The sequence below is a fragment of the Lissotriton vulgaris genome, chromosome 8 (genome assembly GCF_964263255.1).
Source record: "Lissotriton vulgaris chromosome 8, aLisVul1.2, whole genome shotgun sequence".
NCBI classification, from domain to species: Eukaryota; Metazoa; Chordata; class Amphibia; order Caudata; family Salamandridae; genus Lissotriton; species Lissotriton vulgaris.
Window position 1 is genome coordinate 1,531,928,397 of NC_141696.1, and position 18,420 is coordinate 1,531,946,816.

General features: G+C 38.4%; 1 non-coding gene across 1 annotated transcript; it reads right to left on the reverse strand.

Moving 5' to 3' along the window:
- Positions 1-2,557: 2,557 nt before the first annotated feature.
- TRNAL-GAG (transfer RNA leucine (anticodon GAG)) lies at positions 2,558-2,630 on the reverse strand. Its single transcript has one exon. It is a non-coding gene; the product is annotated as a tRNA-Leu (tRNA).
- Positions 2,631-18,420: the final 15,790 nt, after the last annotated feature.

An 18,420-nucleotide genomic window follows, 5' to 3' on the forward strand; every position in this document is an offset into this window, starting at 1 on the left:
GGAAGTGGAAGGTAATGCAGACAAGAGTTTACTTTACAAAAAAGCATGAAATGGGGAATATTCATTGTCAAACCTGAAGGTAAGAGAGGTGGAAGCAAGTTTAGAAGGAGGACATAAAGCAAAGTCTATGTTAAATTGATTGTGTTGTAGATCAGTTGGAAAAACTTTGATGAATAGAGAAAAAGTACTACAGCTGATTCCAAGACCTATTTTGTTAGAAGCAAGGAACCTCTCAACTGTGCCGAAACCCGGGATTGAACCAGGGACCTTTAGATCTTCAGTCTAACGCTCTCCCAACTGAGCTATTTTTGCCTTCTGATAGCTGGGTTCTTCATACTTTAATTTGAACCATTTAACAAAATAGATGCCGGACCTGGATTTTTAACCTCATATGGTAGAGATATGTTTTAAGGAGTCCTGTATCATTCCCCAGTTAACTGGTGCAATGGGTAAATAGCATTTTTGGGATCCAGGTTAGGTAGTTGTTTTTTTAACTCTGAAGGGACTAGCACTATATTACCTAGATATATTTGGCATGAGTAGGTAAGCAATGTCATCTGACTACTGACATCTGTGTTCAAGGGGAAGTGGAATGTGATGCAGACAAGAGTTTTCTTTACAAAAAAGGACGAAATGGGAAACATTCATTGTCAAACCTGAAGGCAAGATAGGTGGAAGAAAGTTTAAAAGGAGGACAGAAAGCAAAGTCTATGTTGAATTGATCATTTTGTAGATAAGTTGATAAAAATGTTGATAGAGAAAAAAGTACTACAGCTGATTCCAAGACCTATTTTGTTAGAAGCAAGGAACCTCTCAACTGTGCCAAAACCCGGGATTGAACCAGGGACCTTTAGATCTTCAGTCTAACGCTCTCCCAACTGAGCTATTGCGGCCTGCTTATAGCTGTGGTCTTCATACTTTAATTTAAACCATTTAACAAAATAGATGCAGGACCTGGATTTTTCACCTCATATGGTAGAGATATGTTTTAAGGAGTCCTGTATCATTCCGCAATTAACTGGTGCAATGGGCAAATAGCAGTTTTGGGATCCAGGTTAGGTAGTTGTTTTTTTAACTCTGAATGGACTAGCACTATATTACCCAGATATATTTGGCATGAGTAGGTAAGCAATGTCATCTGACTACTGACATCTGTGTTCAAGGGGAAGTGGAAGGTAATGCAGACAAGAGTTTACTTTACAAAAAAGCATGAAATGGGAAATATTCATTGTCAAACCTGAAGGTAAGAGAGGTGGAAGCAAGTTTAGAAGGAGGACATAAAGCAAAGTCTATGTTAAATTGATTGTGTTGTAGATCAGTTGGAAAAAATTTGAGGAATAGAGAAAAAGAACTACAGCTGATCCCTAGACCTATTTTGTTAGAAGCAAGGAACCTCTCAACTGTGCCGAAACCCGGGATTGAACCAGGGACCTTTAGATCTTCAGTCTAACGCTCGGCCAACTGAGCTATTTTGGCCTTCTGATAGCTGGGGTCTTCATACTTTAATTTGAACCATTTAACAAAATAGATGCAGGACCTGGATTTTTAACCTCATATGGTAGAGATATGTTTTAAGGAGTCCTGTATCATTCCCCAGTTAACTGGTGCAATGGGTATATAGCATTTTTGGGATCCAGGTTAGGTAGTTGTTTTTTTAACTCTGAATGGACTAGCACTATGTTACCCAGATATATTTGGCAGGAGTAGGTAAGCAATGTCATCTGACTACTGACATCTGTGTTCAAGGGGAAGTGGAATGTGATGCAGACAAGAGTTTACTTTACAAAAAAGGACGAAATGGAAAACATTCATAGTCAAACCTGAAGGCAAGATAGGTGGAAGAAAGTTTAAAAGGAGGACAGAAAGCAAAGTCTATGTTGAATTGATCATTTTGTAGATCAGTTGATAAAAATGTTGATAGAGAAAAAAGTACTACAGCTGATTCCAAGACCTATTTTGTTAGAAGCAAGGAACCTCTCAACTGTGCCGAAACCCAGGATTGAACCAGGGACCTTTAGTCTAACGCTCTCCCAGCTTAGCTATTTTGGCAGCTTATAGCTGTGGTCTTCATACTTTAATTTAAACCATTTAACAAAATAGATGCAGGACCTGGATTTTTAACCTCATATGGTGAGATATGTTTTAAGGAGTCCTGTATCATTCCGCAATTAACTGGTGCAATGGGTAAATAGCATTTTTGGGATCCAGGTTAGGTAGTTGTTTTTTTAACTCTGAATGGACTAGCACTATGTTACCCAGATATATTTGGCATGAGTAGGTGAGCAATGTCATCTGACTACTGACATCTATGTTCAAGGGGAAGTGGAAGGTAATGCAGACAAGAGTTTACTTTACAAAAAAGCATGAAATGGGAAATATTCATTGTCAAACCTGAAGGTAAGAGAGGTGGAAGCAAGTTTAGAAGGAGGACATAAATCAAAGTCTATGGTAAATTGATTGTGTTGTAGATCAGTTGGAAAAAATTTGATGAATAGAGAAAAAGTACTACAGCTGATTCCAAGACCTATTTTGTTAGAAGCAAGGAACCTCTCAACTGTGCCGAAACCCGGGATTGAACCAGGGACCTTTAGATCCTCAGTCTAACGCTCTCCCAACTGAGCTATTGCGGCCTGCTTATAGCTGTGGTCTTCATACTTTAATTTAAACCATTTAACAAAATAGATGCAGGACCTGGATTTTTAACCTCATATGGTAGAGATATGTTTTAAGGAGTCATGTATCATTCCGCAATTAACTGGTGCAATGGGCAAATAGCACTTTTGGGATCCAGGTTAGGTAGTTGTTTTTTTAACTCTGAATGGACTAGCACTATATTACCCAGATATATATGGCATGAGTAGGTAAGCAATGTCATCTGACTACTGACATCTGTGTTCAAGGGGAAGTGGAAGGTAATGCAGACAAGAGTTTACTTTACAAAAAAGCATGAAATGGGAAATATTCATTGTCAAACCTGAAGGTAAGAGAGGTGGAAGCAAGTTTAGAAGGAGGACATAAAGCAAAGTCTATGTTAAATTGATTGTGTTGTAGATCAGTTGGAAAAAATTTGATGAATAGAGAAAAAGTATACAGCTGATTCCAAGACCTATTTTGTTAGAAGCAAGGAACCTCTCAACTGTGCCGAAACCCGGGATTGAACCAGGGACCTTCAGATCTTCAGTCTAACGCTCTCCCAACTGAGCTATTTTGGCCTGCTTATAGCTGTGGTCTTCATACTTTAATTTAAACCATTTAACAAAATAGATGCAGGACCTGGATTTTTAACCTCACATGGTAGAGATATGTTTTAAGGAGTCCTGTATCATTCCGCAATTAACTGGTGCAATGGGTAAATAGCATTTTTTGGATCCAGGTTAGGTAGTTGTTTTTTTAACTCTGAATGGACTAGCACTATATTACCCAGATATATTTGGCATGAGTAGGTAAGCAATGTCATCTGACTACTGACATCTGTGTTCAAGGGGAAGTGGAAGGTAATGCAGACAAGAGTTTACTTTACAAAAAAGCATGAAATGGGAAATATTCATTGTCAAACCTGAAGGTAAGAGAGGTGGAAGCAAGTTTAGAAGGAGGACATAAAGCAAAGTCTATGTTAAATTGATTGTGTTGTAGATCAGTTGGAAAAACTTTGATGAATAGAGAAAAAGTACTACAGCTGATTCCAAGACCTATTTTGTTAGAAGCAAGGAACCTCTCAACTGTGCCGAAACCCGGGATTGAACCAGGGACCTTTAGATCTTCAGTCTAACGCTCTCCCAACTGAGCTATTTTTGCCTTCTGATAGCTGGGGTCTTCATACTTTAATTTGAACCATTTAACAAAATAGATGCCGGACCTGGATTTTTAACCTCATATGGTAGAGATATGTTTTAAGGAGTCCTGTATCATTCCCCAGTTAACTGGTGCAATGGGTAAATAGCATTTTTGGGATCCAGGTTAGGTAGTTGTGTTTTTAACTCTGAAGGGACTAGCACTATATTACCTAGATATATTTGGCATGAGTAGGTAAGCAATGTCATCTGACTACTGACATCTGTGTTCAAGGGGAAGTGGAATGTGATGCAGACAAGAGTTTTCTTTACAAAAAAGGACGAAATGGGAAACATTCATTGTCAAACCTGAAGGCAAGATAGGTGGAAGAAAGTTTAAAAGGAGGACAGAAAGCAAAGTCTATGTTGAATTGATCATTTTGTAGATAAGTTGATAAAAATGTTGATAGAGAAAAAAGTACTACAGCTGATTCCAAGACCTATTTTGTTAGAAGCAAGGAACCTCTCAACTGTGCCGAAACCCGGGATTGAACCAGGGACCTTTAGATCTTCAGTCTAACGCTCTCCCAACTGAGCTATTGCGGCCTGCTTATAGCTGTGGTCTTCATACTTTAATTTAAACCATTTAACAAAATAGATGCAGGACCTGGATTTTTCACCTCATATGGTAGAGATATGTTTTAAGGAGTCCTGTATCATTCCGCAATTAACTGGTGCAATGGGCAAATAGCAGTTTTGGGATCCAGGTTAGGTAGTTGTTTTTTTAACTCTGAATGGACTAGCACTATATTACCCAGATATATTTGGCATGAGTAGGTAAGCAATGTCATCTGACTACTGACATCTGTGTTCAAGGGGAAGTGGAAGGTAATGCAGACAAGAGTTTACTTTACAAAAAAGCATGAAATGGGAAATATTCATTGTCAAACCTGAAGGTAAGAGAGGTGGAAGCAAGTTTAGAAGGAGGACATAAAGCAAAGTCTATGTTAAATTGATTGTGTTGTAGATCAGTTGGAAAAAATTTGAGGAATAGAGAAAAAGAACTACAGCTGATCCCTAGACCTATTTTGTTAGAAGCAAGGAACCTCTCAACTGTGCCGAAACCCGGGATTGAACCAGGGACCTTTAGATCTTCAGTCTAACGCTCGGCCAACTGAGCTATTTCGGCCTTCTGATAGCTGGGGTCTTCATACTTTAATTTGAACCATTTAACAAAATAGATGCAGGACCTGGATTTTTAACCTCATATGGTAGAGATATGTTTTAAGGAGTCCTGTATCATTCCCCAGTTAACTGGTGCAATGGGTAAATAGCATTTTTGGGATCCAGGTTAGGTAGTTGTTTTTTTAACTCTGAATGGACTAGCACTATATTACCCAGATATATTTGGCATGAGTAGGTAAGCAATGTCATCTGACTACTGACATCTGTGTTCAAGGGGAAGTGGAATGTGATGCAGACAAGAGTTTACTTTACAAAAAAGGACGAAATGGAAAACATTCATAGTCAAACCTGAAGGCAAGATAGGTGGAAGAAAGTTTAAAAGGAGGACAGAAAGCAAAGTCTATGTTGAATTGATCATTTTATAGATCAGTTGATAAAAATGTTGATAGAGAAAAAAGTACTACAGCTGATTCCAAGACCTATTTTGTTAGAAGCAAGGAACCTCTCAACTGTGCCGAAACCCAGGATTGAACCAGGGACCTTTAGTCTAACGCTCTCCCAGCTTAGCTATTTTGGCCTGCTTATAGCTGTGGTCTTCATACTTTAATTTAAACCATTTAACAAAATAGATGCAGGACCTGGATTTTTAACCTCATATGGTGAGATATGTTTTAAGGAGTCCTGTATCATTCCGCAATTAACTGGTGCAATGGGTAAATAGCATTTTTGGGATCCAGGTTAGGTAGTTGTTTTTTTAACTCTGAGTGGACTAGCACTATGTTATCCAGATATATTTGGCATGAGTAGGTAAGCAATGTCATCTGACTACTGACATCTATGTTCAAGGGGAAGTGGAAGGTTATGCAGACAAGAGTTTACTTTACAAAAAAGCATGAAATGGGAAATATTCATTGTCAAACCTGAAGGTAAGAGAGGTGGAAGCAAGTTTAGAAGGAGGACATAAAGCAAAGTCTATGTTAAATTGATTGTGTTGTAGATCAGTTGGAAAAAATTTGAGGAATAGAGAAAAAGAACTACAGCTGATCCCTAGACCTATTTTGTTAGAAGCAAGGAACCTCTCAACTGTGCCGAAACCCGGGATTGAACCAGGGACCTTTAGATCTTCAGTCTAACGCTCGGCCAACTGAGCTATTTCGGCCTTCTGATAGCTGGGGTCTTCATACTTTAATTTGAACCATTTAACAAAATAGATGCAGGACCTGGATTTTTAACCTCATATGGTAGAGATATGTTTTAAGGAGTCCTGTATCATTCCCCAGTTAACTGGTGCAATGGGTATATAGCATTTTTGGGATCCAGGTTAGGTAGTTGTTTTTTTAACTCTGAATGGACTAGCACTATGTTACCCAGATATATTTGGCATGAGTAGGTAAGCAATGTCATCTGACTACTGACATCTGTGTTCAAGGGGAAGTGGAATGTGATGCTGACAAGAGTTTACTTTACAAAAAAGGACGAAATGGAAAACATTCATAGTCAAACCTGAAGGCAAGATAGGTGGAAGAAAGTTTAAAAGGAGGACAGAAAGCAAAGTCTATGTTGAATTGATCATTTTGTAGATCAGTTGATAAAAATGTTGATAGAGAAAAAAGTACTACAGCTGATTCCAAGACCTATTTTGTTAGAAGCAAGGAACCTCTCAACTGTGCCGAAACCCAGGATTGAACCAGGGACCTTTAGTCTAACGCTCTCCCAGCTTAGCTATTTTGGCCTGCTTATAGCTGTGGTCTTCATACTTTAATTTAAACCATTTAACAAAATAGATGCAGGACCTGGATTTTTAACCTCATATGGTGAGATATGTTTTAAGGAGTCCTGTATCATTCCGCAATTAACTGGTGCAATGGGTAAATAGCATTTTTGGGATCCAGGTTAGGTAGTTGTTTTTTTAACTCTGAATGGACTAGCACTATGTTACCCAGATATATTTGGCATGAGTAGGTAAGCAATGTCATCTGACTACTGACATCTATGTTCAAGGGGAAGTGGAAGGTAATGCAGACAAGAGTTTACTTTACAAAAAAGCATGAAATGGGAAATATTCATTGTCAAACCTGAAGGTAAGAGAGGTGGAAGCAAGTTTAGAAGGAGGACATAAATCAAAGTCTATGTTAAATTGATTGTGTTGTAGATCAGTTGGAAAAAATTTGATGAATAGAGAAAAAGTACTACAGCTGATTCCAAGACCTATTTTGTTAGAAGCAAGGAACCTCTCAACTGTGCCAAAACCCGGGATTGAATCTGGGACCTTTGGATCTTCAGTCTAACGCTCTCCCAACTGAGCTATTTCGGCCTGCTTATAGCTGTGGTCTTCATACTTTAATTTAAACCATTTAACAAAATAGATGCAGGACCTGGATTTTTAACCTCATATGGTAGAGATATGTTTTAAGGAGTCCTGTATCATTCCCCAGTTAACTGGTGCAATGGGTAAATAGCATTTTTGGGATCCAGGTTAGGTAGTTGTTTTTTTAACTCGAAATGGACTAGCACTATATTACCTAGATATATTTGGCATGAGTAGGTAAGCAATGTCATCTGACTACTGACATCTGTGTTCAAGGGGAAGTGGAATGTGATGCAGACAAGAGTTTACTTTACAAAAAAGGACGAAATGGGAAACATTCATTGTCAAACCTGAAGGCAAGATAGGTGGAAGAAAGTTTAAAAGGAGGACAGAAAGCAAAGTCTATGTTGAATTGATCATTTTGTAGATCAGTTGATAAAAATGTTGATAGAGAAAAAAGTACTACAGCTGATTCCAAGACCTATTTTGTTAGAAGCAAGGAACCTCTCAACTGTGCCGAAACCCAGGATTGAACCAGGGACCTTTAGATCTTCAGTCTAACGCTCTCCCAACTGAGCTATTGCAGCCTGCTTATAGCTGTGGTCTTCATACTTTAATTTAAACCATTTAACAAAATAGATGCAGGACCTGGATTTTTAACCTCATATGGTAGAGATATGTTTTAAGGAGTCCTGTATCATTCCGCAATTAACTGGTGCAATGGGCAAATAGCAGTTTTGGGATCCAGGTTAGGTAGTTGTTTTTTTAACTCTGAATGGACTAGCACTATATTACCCAGATATATTTGGCATGAGTAGGTAAGCAATGTCATCTGACTACTGACATCTGTATTCAAGGGGAGGTGGAAGGTAATGCAGACAAGAGTTTACTTTACAAAAAAGCATGAAATGGGAAATATTCATTGTCAAACCTGAAGGTAAGAGAGGTGGAAGCAAGTTTAGAAGGAGGACATAAAGCAAAGTCTATGTTAAATTGATTGTGTTGTAGATCAGTTGGAAAAAATTTGATGAATAGAGAAAAAGTACTACAGCTGATTCCAAGACCTATTTTGTTAGAAGCAAGGAACCTCTCAACTGTGCCGAAACCCAGGATTGAACCAGGGACCTTTAGATCTTCAGTCTAACGCTCTCCCAACTGAGCTATTGCGGCCTGCTTATAGCTGTGGTCTTCATACTTTAATTTAAACCATTTAACAAAATAGATGCAGGACCTGGATTTTTAACCTCATATGGTAGAGATATGTTTTAAGGAGTCCTGTATGATTCCGCAATTAACTGGTGCAATGGGTAAATAACATTTTTTGGATCCAGGTTAGGTAGTTGTTTTTTTAACTCTGAATGGACTAGCACTATATTACCCAGATATATTTGGCATGAGTAGGTAAGCAATGTCATCTGACTACTGACATCTGTGTTCAAGGGGAAGTGGAATGTGATGCAGACAAGAGTTTACTTTACAAAAAAGGACGAAATGGGAAACATTCATTGTCAAACCTGAAGGCAAGATAGGTGGAAGAAAGTTTAAAAGGAGGACAGAAAGCAAAGTCTATGTTGAATTGATCATTTTGTAGATCAGTTGATAAAAATGTTGATAGAGAAAAAAGTACTACAGCTGATTCCAAGACCTATTTTGTTAGAAGCAAGGAACTTCTCAACTGTGCCGAAACCCAGGATGGAACCAGGGACCTTTAGATCTTCAGTCTAACGCTCTCCCAACTGAGCTATTTCGGCCTTCTGATAGCTGAGGTCTTCATACTTTAATTTGAACCATTTAACAAAATAGATGCAGGACCTGGATTTTTAACCTCATATGGTAGAGATATGTTTTAAGGAGTCCTGTATCATTCCCCAGTTAACTGGTGCAATGGGTAAATAGCATTTTTGGGATCCAGGTTAGGTAGTTGTTTTTTTAACTCTGAATGGACTAGCACTATATTACCTAGATATATTTGGCATGAGTAGGTAAGCAATGTCATCTGACTACTGACATCTGTGTTCAAGGGGAAGTGGAAGGTAATGCAGACAAGAGTTTACTTTACAAAAAAGCATGAAATGGGAAATATTCATTTTCAAACCTGAAGGTAAGAGAGGTGGAAGCAAGTTTAGAAGGAGGATATAAAGCAAAGTCTATGTTAAATTGATTGTGTTGTAGATCAGTTGGAAAAAATTTGATGAATAGAGAAAAAGTACTACAGCTGATTCCAAAACCTATTTTGTTAGAAGCAAGGAACCTCTCAACTGTGCCGAAACCTGGGATTGAACCAGGGACCTTTAGATCTTCAGTCTAACGCTCTCCCAACTGAGCTATTTCAGCCTTCTGATAGCTGGGGTCTTCATACTTTAATTTGAACCATTTAACAAAATAGATGCAGGACCTGGATTTTTAACCTCATATGGTAGAGATATGTTTGGAGGAGTCCTGTATCATTCCCCAGTTAACTGGTGCAATCGGTAAATAGCATTTTTGGGATCCAGGTTAGGTAGTTGTTTTTTTAACTCTGAATGGACTAGCACTATATTACCTAGATATATTTGGCATGAGTAGGTAAGCAATGTCATCTGACTACTGACATCTGTGTTCAAGGGGAAGTGGAATGTGATGCAGACAAGAGTTTACTTTACAAAAAAGGACGAAATGGGAAACATTCATTGTCAAACCTGAAGGCAAGATAGGTGGAAGAAAGTTTAAAAGGAGGACAGAAAGCAAAGTCTATGTTGAATTGATCATTTTGTAGATCAGTTGATAAAAATGTTAATAGAGAAAAAAGTACTACAGCTGGTTCCAAGACATATTTTGTTAGAAGCAAGGAACCTCTCAACTGTGCAGAAACCCAGGATTGAACCAGGGACCTTTAGATCTTCAGTCTAACGCTCTCCCAACTGAGCTATTGCAGCCTGCTTATAGCTGTGGTCTTCATACTTTAATTTAAACCATTTAACAAAATAGATGCAGGACCTGGATTTTTACCCTCATATGGTAGAGATATGTTTTAAGGAGTCCTGTATCATTCCGCAATTAACTGGTGCAATGGGCAAATAGCATTCTTGGGATCCAGGTTAGGTAGTTGTTTTTTTAACTCTGAATGGACTAGCACTATATTACCCAGATATATTTGGCATGAGTAGGTAAGCAATGTCATCTGACTACTGACATCTGTGTTCAAGGGGAAGTGGAAGGTAATGCAGACAAGAGTTTACTTTACAAAAAAGCATGAAATGGGAAATATTAATTGTCAAACCTGAAGGTAAGAGAGGTGGAAGCAAGTTTAGAAGGAGGACATAAAGCAAAGTCTATGTTAAATTGATTGTGTTGTAGATCAGTTGGAAAAAATTTGATGAATAGAGAAAAAGTACTACAGCTGATTCCAAGACCTATTTTGTTAGAAGCAAGGAACCTCTCAACTGTGCCGAAACCCGGGATTGAACCAGGGACCTTTAGATCTTCAGTCTGACGCACTCCCAACTGAGCTATTTCGGCCTGCTTATAGCTGTGGTCTTCATACTTTAATTTAAACCATTTAACAAAATAGATGCAGGACCTGGATTTTTAACCTCATATGGTAGAGATATGTTTTAAGGAGTCCTGTATCATTCCGCAATTAACTGGTGCAATGGGTAAATAGCATTTTTTGGATTAAGGTTAGGTAGTTGTTTTTTTAACTGTGAATGGACTAGCACTATATTACCCAGATATATTTGGCATGAGTAGGTAAGCAATATCATCTGACTACTGACATCTGTGTTCAAGGGGAAGTGGAAGGTAATGCAGACAAGAGTTTACTTTACAAAAAAGCATGAAATGGGAAATATTCATTGTCAAACCTGAAGGTAAGAGAGGTGGAAGCAAGTTTAGAAGGAGGACATAAAGCAAAGTCTATGTTAAATTGACTGTGTTGTAGATCAGTTGGAAAAAATTTGATGAATAGAGAAAAAGTACTACAGCTGATTCCAAGACCTATTTTGTTAGAAGCAAGGAACCTCTCAACTGTGCCGAAACCCGGGTTTGAACCAAGGACCTTTAGATCTTCAGTCTAACGCTCTCCCAACTGAGTTATTTCGGCCTTCTGATAGCTGGGGTCTTCATACTTCAATTTGAACCATTTAACAAAATAGATGCAGGACCTGGATTTTTAACCTCATATGGTAGAGATATGTTTTAAGGAGTCCTGTATCATTCCCCAGTTAACTGGTGCAATGGGTAAATAGCATTTTTGGGATCCAGGTTAGGTAGTTGTTTTTTTAACTCTGAATGGACTAGCATACACCCAGATATATTTGGCATGAGTAGGTAAGCAATGTCATCTGACTACTGACATCTGTGTTCAAGGGGAAGTGGAATGTGATGCAGACAAGAGTTTACTTTACAAAAAAGGACGAAATGGGAAACATTCATAGTCAAACCTGAAGGCAAGATAGATGGAAGAAAGTTTAAAAGGAGGACAGAAAGCAAAGTCTATGTTGAATTGATCATTTTGTGGATCAGTTGATAAAAATGTTGATAGAGAAAAAAGTACTACAGCTGATTCCAAGACTTATTTTGTGAGAAGCAAGGAACCTCTCAACAGTGCCGAAACCCAGGATTAAACCAGGGACCTTTAGATCTTCAGTCTAACGGTCTCCCAACTGAGCTATTTCTGCCTCCTGCTAGCTGTAGTCTACATACTTTGATTTGAACCATTTAACAAAATAGATGCATGACCTGGATATTTGACCTTATAGGTTAGAGATATGTTTTAAGGAGTCCTGTATCATTCTGCAGTTAACTGGTGCAATGGGTAAATACTATTTTTGGGATCCAGGTTAGGTCATTTTATTTTTACCTCCGTATGGACTAGCACTATATTACCCAGACGTATTTTGCCTGCGTAGGTAAGCAATGTCATCTGACCACTGACATCTGTGTTCAAGGGGAAGTGGAAGGTAATGCAGACCAGAGTTTACTTTACAAAAAAGCATGACATGGGAAACATTCATAGTCACACCTGAAGGCAAGAGAGTTGGAAGCAAGTCTAGAAGGAGGACAGAAAGCAAAGTCTATGTTAAATTGATTGTGTTGTAGATCAGTTAGAAAAAAATTGATGAATACAGAAAAAGGACAACAGCTGATTCTAAGACCTATTTTGTTAGAGGCAAAGAACCTCTCAACAGTGCCGAAACCCGGGATTGAACCAGGGACCTTTAGATCTTCAGTCTAACACTCTCCCAACTGAGCTATTTCGGCCTGCTGATATCTGTGGTCTTCATACTTTAATTTGAACCATTTAACAAAATAGATGCATGACCTGGATTTTTAACCTCATATGGTAGTGATATGTTTTAAGGAGTCCTGTATCATTCCCCAGTTAACTGGTGCAATGGGTAAATAGCATTTTTGGGATCCAGGTTAGGTAGTTGTTTTTTTAACTCTGAATGGACTAGCACTATATTACCCAGATATATTTGGCATGAGTAGGTAAGCAATGTCATCTGACTACTGACATCTGTGTTCAAGGAGGACGAAATGGGAAACATTCATAGTCAAACCTGAAGGCAAGATAGGTGGAAGAAAGTTTAAAAGGAGGACAGAAAGCAAAGTCTATGTTGAATTGATCATTTTGTAGATCAGTTCGATAAAAATGTTGATAGAGAAAAAAGTACTACAGCTGATTCCAAGACCTATTTTGTTAGAAGCAAGGACCCTCTCAACTGTGCCGAAACCCGGGATTGAAACAGGGACCTTTAGATCTTCAGTCTAACGCTCTCCCAACTGAGCTATTTCGGCCTGCTTATAGCTGTGGTCTTCATACTTTAATTTAAACCATTTAACAAAATAGATGCAGGACCTGGATTTTTAACCTCATATGGTAGAGATATGTTTTAACGAGTCCTGTATCATTCCGCAATTAACTGGTGCAATGGGTAAATAGCATTTTTGGGATCCAGGTTAGGTAGTTGTTTTTTTAACTCTGAATGGGCTAGCACTATATTACCCAGATATATTTGGCATGAGTAGGTAAGCAATGTCATCTGACTACTGACATCTGTGTTCAAGGGGAAGTGGAAGGTAATGCAGACAAGAGTTTACTTTACAAAAAAGCATGAAATGGGAAATATTAATTGTCAAACCTGAAGGTAAGAGAGGTGGAAGCAAGTTTAGAAGGAGGACATAAAGCAAAGTCTATGTTAAATTGATTGTGTTGTAGATCAGTTGGAAAAAATTTGATGAATAGAGAAAAAGTACTACAGCTGATTCCAAGACCTATTTTGTTAGAAGCAAGGAACCTCTCAACTGTGCCGAAACCCGGGATTGAACCAGGGACCTTTAGATCTTCAGTCTGACGCTCTCCCAACTGAGCTATTTCGGCCTGCTTATAGCTGTGGTCTTCATACTTTAATTTAAACCATTTAACAAAATAGATGCAGGACCTGGATTTTTAACCTCATATGGTAGAGATATGTTTTAAGGAGTCCTGTATCATTCCGCAATTAACTGGTGCAATGGGTAAATAGCATTTTTTGGATCCAGGTTAGGTAGTTGTTTTTTTAACTGTGAATGGACTAGCACTATATTACCCAGATATATTTGGCATGAGTAGGTAAGCAATATCATCTGACTACTGACATCTGTGTTCAAGGGGAAGTGGAAGGTAATGCAGACAAGAGTTTACTTTACAAAAAAGCATGAAATGGGAAATATTCATTGTCAAACCTGAAGGTAAGAGAGGTGGAAGCAAGTTTAGAAGGAGGACATAAAGCAAAGTCTATGTTAAATTGATTGTGTTGTAGATCAGTTGGAAAAAATTTGATGAATAGAGAAAAAGTACTACAGCTGATTCCAAGACCTATTTTGTTAGAAGCAAGGAACCTCTCAACTGTGCCGAAACCCGGGATTGAACCAAGGACCTTTAGATCTTCAGTCTAACGCTCTCCCAACTGAGTTATTTCGGCCTTCTGATAGCTGGGGTCTTCATACTTCAATTTGAACCATTTAACAAAATAGATGCAGGACCTGGATTTTTAACCTCATATGGTAGAGATATGTTTTAAGGAGTCCTGTATCATTCCCCAGTTAACTGGTGCAATGGGTAAATAGCATTTTTGGGATCCAGGTTAGGTAGTTGTTTTTTTAACTCTGAATGGACTAGCATACACCCAGATATATTTGGCATGAGTAGGTAAGCAATGTCATCTGACTACTGACATCTGTGTTCAAGGGGAAGTGGAATGTGATGCAGACAAGAGTTTACTTTACAAAAAAGGACGAAATGGGAAACATTCATAGTCAAACCTGAAGGCAAGATAGGTGGAAGAAAGTTTAAAAGGAGGACAGAAAGCAAAGTCTATGTTGAATTGATCATTTTGTGGATCAGTTGATAAAAATGTTGATAGAGAAAAAAGTACTACAGCTGATTCCAAGACTTATTTTGTGAGAAGCAAGGAACCTCTCAACAGTGCCGAAACCCGGGATTAAACCAGGGACCTTTAGATCTTCAGTCTAACGGTCTCCCAACTGAGCTATTTCTGCCTCCTGCTAGCTGTAGTCTACAAACTTTGATTTGAACCATTTAACAAAATAGATGCATGACCTGGATATTTGACCTTATAGGTTAGAGATATGTTTTAAGGAGTCCTGTATCATTCTGCAGTTAACTGGTGCAATGGGTAAATACTATTTTTGGGATCCAGGTTAGGTCATTTTATTTTTACCTCCGTATGGACTAGCACTATATTACCCAGACGTATTTTGCCTGCGTAGGTAAGCAATGTCATCTGACCACTGACATCTGTGTTCAAGGGGAAGTGGAAGGTAATGCAGACCAGAGTTTACTTTACAAAAAAGCATGACATGGGAAACATTCATAGTCACACCTGAAGGCAAGAGAGTTGGAAGCAAGTCTAGAAGGAGGACAGAAAGCAAAGTCTATGTTAAATTGATTGTGTTTTAGATCAGTTAGAAAAAAATTGATGAATACAGAAAAAGGACAACAGCTGATTCTAAGACCTATTTTGTTAGAGGCAAAGAACCTCTCAACAGTGCCGAAACCCGGGATTGAACCAGGGACCTTTAGATCTTCAGTCTAACACTCTCCCAACTGAGCTATTTCGGCCTGCTGATATCTGTGGTCTTCATACTTTAATTTGAACCATTTAACAAAATAGATGCATGACCTGGATTTTTAACCTCATATGGTAGTGATATGTTTTAAGGAGTCCTGTATCATTCCCCAGTTAACTGGTGCAATGGGTAAATAGCATTTTTGGGATCCAGGTTAGGTAGTTGTTTTTTTAACTCTGAATGGACTAGCACTATATTACCCAGATATATTTGGCATGAGTAGGTAAGCAATGTCATCTGACTACTGACATCTGTGTTCAAGGAGGACGAAATGGGAAACATTCATAGTCAAACCTGAAGGCAAGATAGGTGGAAGAAAGTTTAAAAGGAGGACAGAAAGCAAAGTCTATGTTGAATTGATCATTTTGTAGATCAGTTCGATAAAAATTTTGATAGAGAAAAAAGTACTACAGCTGATTCCAAGACCTATTTTGTTAGAAGCAAGGACCCTCTCAACTGTGCCGAAACCCGGGATTGAAACAGGGACCTTTAGATCTTCAGTCTAACGCTCTCCCAACTGAGCTATTTCGGCCTGCTCATAGCTGTGGTCTTCATACTTTAATTTAAACCATTTAACAAAATAGATGCAGGACCTGGATTTTTAACCTCATATGGTAGAGATATGTTTTAACGAGTCCTGTATCATTCCGCAATTAACTGGTGCAATGGGCAAATAGCATTTTTGGGATCCAGGTTAGGTAGTTGTTTTTTTAACTCTGAATGGGCTAGCACTATATTACCCAGATATATTTGGCATGAGTAGGTAAGCAATGTCATCTGACTACTGACATCTGTGTTCAAGAGGAAGTGGAAGGTAATGCAGACAAGAGTTTACTTTACAAAAAAGCATGAAATGGGAAATATTCATTGTCAAACCTGAAGGTAAGAGAGGTGGAAGCAAGTTTAGAAGGAGGACATAAAGCAAAGTCTATGTTAAATTGATTATGTTGTAGATCAGTTGGAAACAATTTGATGAATAGAGAAAAAGTACTACAGCTGATTCCAAGACCTATTTTGTTAGAAGCAAGGAACCTCTCAACTGTGCTGAAACCCGGGATTGAACCAGGGACCTTTAGATCTTCAGTCTAAGGCTCTCCCAACTGAGCTATTTCTGCCTTCTGATATCTGGGGTCTTCATACTTTAATTTGAACCATTTAACAAAATAGATGCAGGACCTGGATTTTTAACCTCATATGGTAGAGATATGTTTTAAGGAGTCCTGTATCATTCCCCAGTTAACTGGTGCAATGGGTAAATAGCATTTTTGGGATCCAGGTTAGGTAGTTGTTTTTTTAACTCTGAATGGACTAGCACTATATTACCTAGATATATTTGGCATGAGTAGGTAAGCAATGTCATCTGACTACTGACATCTGTGTTCAAGGGGAAGTGGAATGTGATGCAGACAAGAGTTTACTTTACAAAAATGGACGAAATGGGAAACATTCATTGTCAAACCTGAAGGCAAGATAGGTGGAAGAAAGTTTAAAAGGAGGACAGAAAGCAAAGTCTATGTTGAATTGATCATTTTGTAGATCAGTTGATAAAAATGTTGATAGAGAAAAAAGTACTACAGCTGATTCCAAGACCTATTTTGTTAGAAGCAAGGAACCTCTCAACTGTGCCAAAACCCAGGATTGAACCAGGGACCTTTAGATCTTCAGTCTAACGCTCTCCCAACTGAGCTATTGCGGCCTGCTTATAGCTGTGGTCTTCATACTTTAATTTAAACCATTTAACAAAATAGATGCAGGACCTGGATTTTTAACCTCATATGGTAGAGATATGTTTTAAGGAGTCCTGTATCATTCCGCAATTAACTGGTGCAATGGGCAAATAGCATTTTTGGGATCCAGGTTAGGTAGTTGTTTTTTTAACTCTGAATGGACTAGCACTATATTACCCAGATATATTTGGCATGAGTAGGTAAGCAATGTCATCTGACTACTGACATCTGTGTTCAAGGGGAAGTGGAAGGTAATGCAGACAAGAGTTTACTTTACAATAAAGCATGAAATGGGAAATATTCATTGTCAAACCTGAAGGTAAGAGAGGTGGAAGCAAGTTTAGAAGGAGGACATAAAGCAAAGTCTATGTTAAATTGATTGTGTTGTAGATCAGTTGGAAAAAATTTGATGAATAGAGAAAAAGTACCACAGCTGATTCCAAGACCTATTTTGTTAGAAGCAAGGAACCTCTCAACTGTGCCGAAACCCGGGATTGAACCAGGGACCTTTAGATCTTCAGTCTGACGCTCTCCCAACTGAGCTATTTCGGCCTGCTTATAGCTGTGGTCTTCATACTTTAATTTAAACCATTTAACAAAATAGATGCAGGACCTGGATTTTTAACCTCATATGGTAGAGATATGTTTTAAGGAGTCCTGTATCATTCCGCAATTAACTGGTGCAATGGGTAAATAGCATTTTTTGGATCCAGGTTAGGTAGTTGTTTTTTTAACTGTGAATGGACTAGCACTATATTACCCAGATATATTATGCATGAGTAGGTAAGCAATGTCATCTGACTACTGACATCTGTGTTCAAGGGGAAGTGGAAGGTAATGCAGACAAGAGTTTACTTTACAAAAAAGCATGAAATGGGAAATATTCATTGTCAAACCTGAAGGTAAGAGAGGTGTAAGCAAGTTTAGAAGGAGGACATAAAGCAAAGTCTATGTTAAATTGACTGTGTTGTAGATCAGTTGGAAAAAATTTGATGAATAGAGAAAAAGTACTACAGCTGATTCCAAGACCTATTTTGTTAGAAGCAAGGAACCTCTCAACTGTGCCGAAACCCGGGATTGAACCAAGGACCTTTAGATCTTCAGTCTAACGCTCTCCCAACTGAGTTATTTCGGCCTTCTGATAGCTGGGGTCTTCATACTTCAATTTGAACCATTTAACAAAATAGATGCAGGACCTGGATTTTTAACCTCATATGGTAGAGATATGTTTTAAGGAGTCCTGTATCATTCCCCAGTTAACTGGTGCAATGGGTAAATAGCATTTTTGGGATCCAGGTTAGGTAGTTGTTTTTTT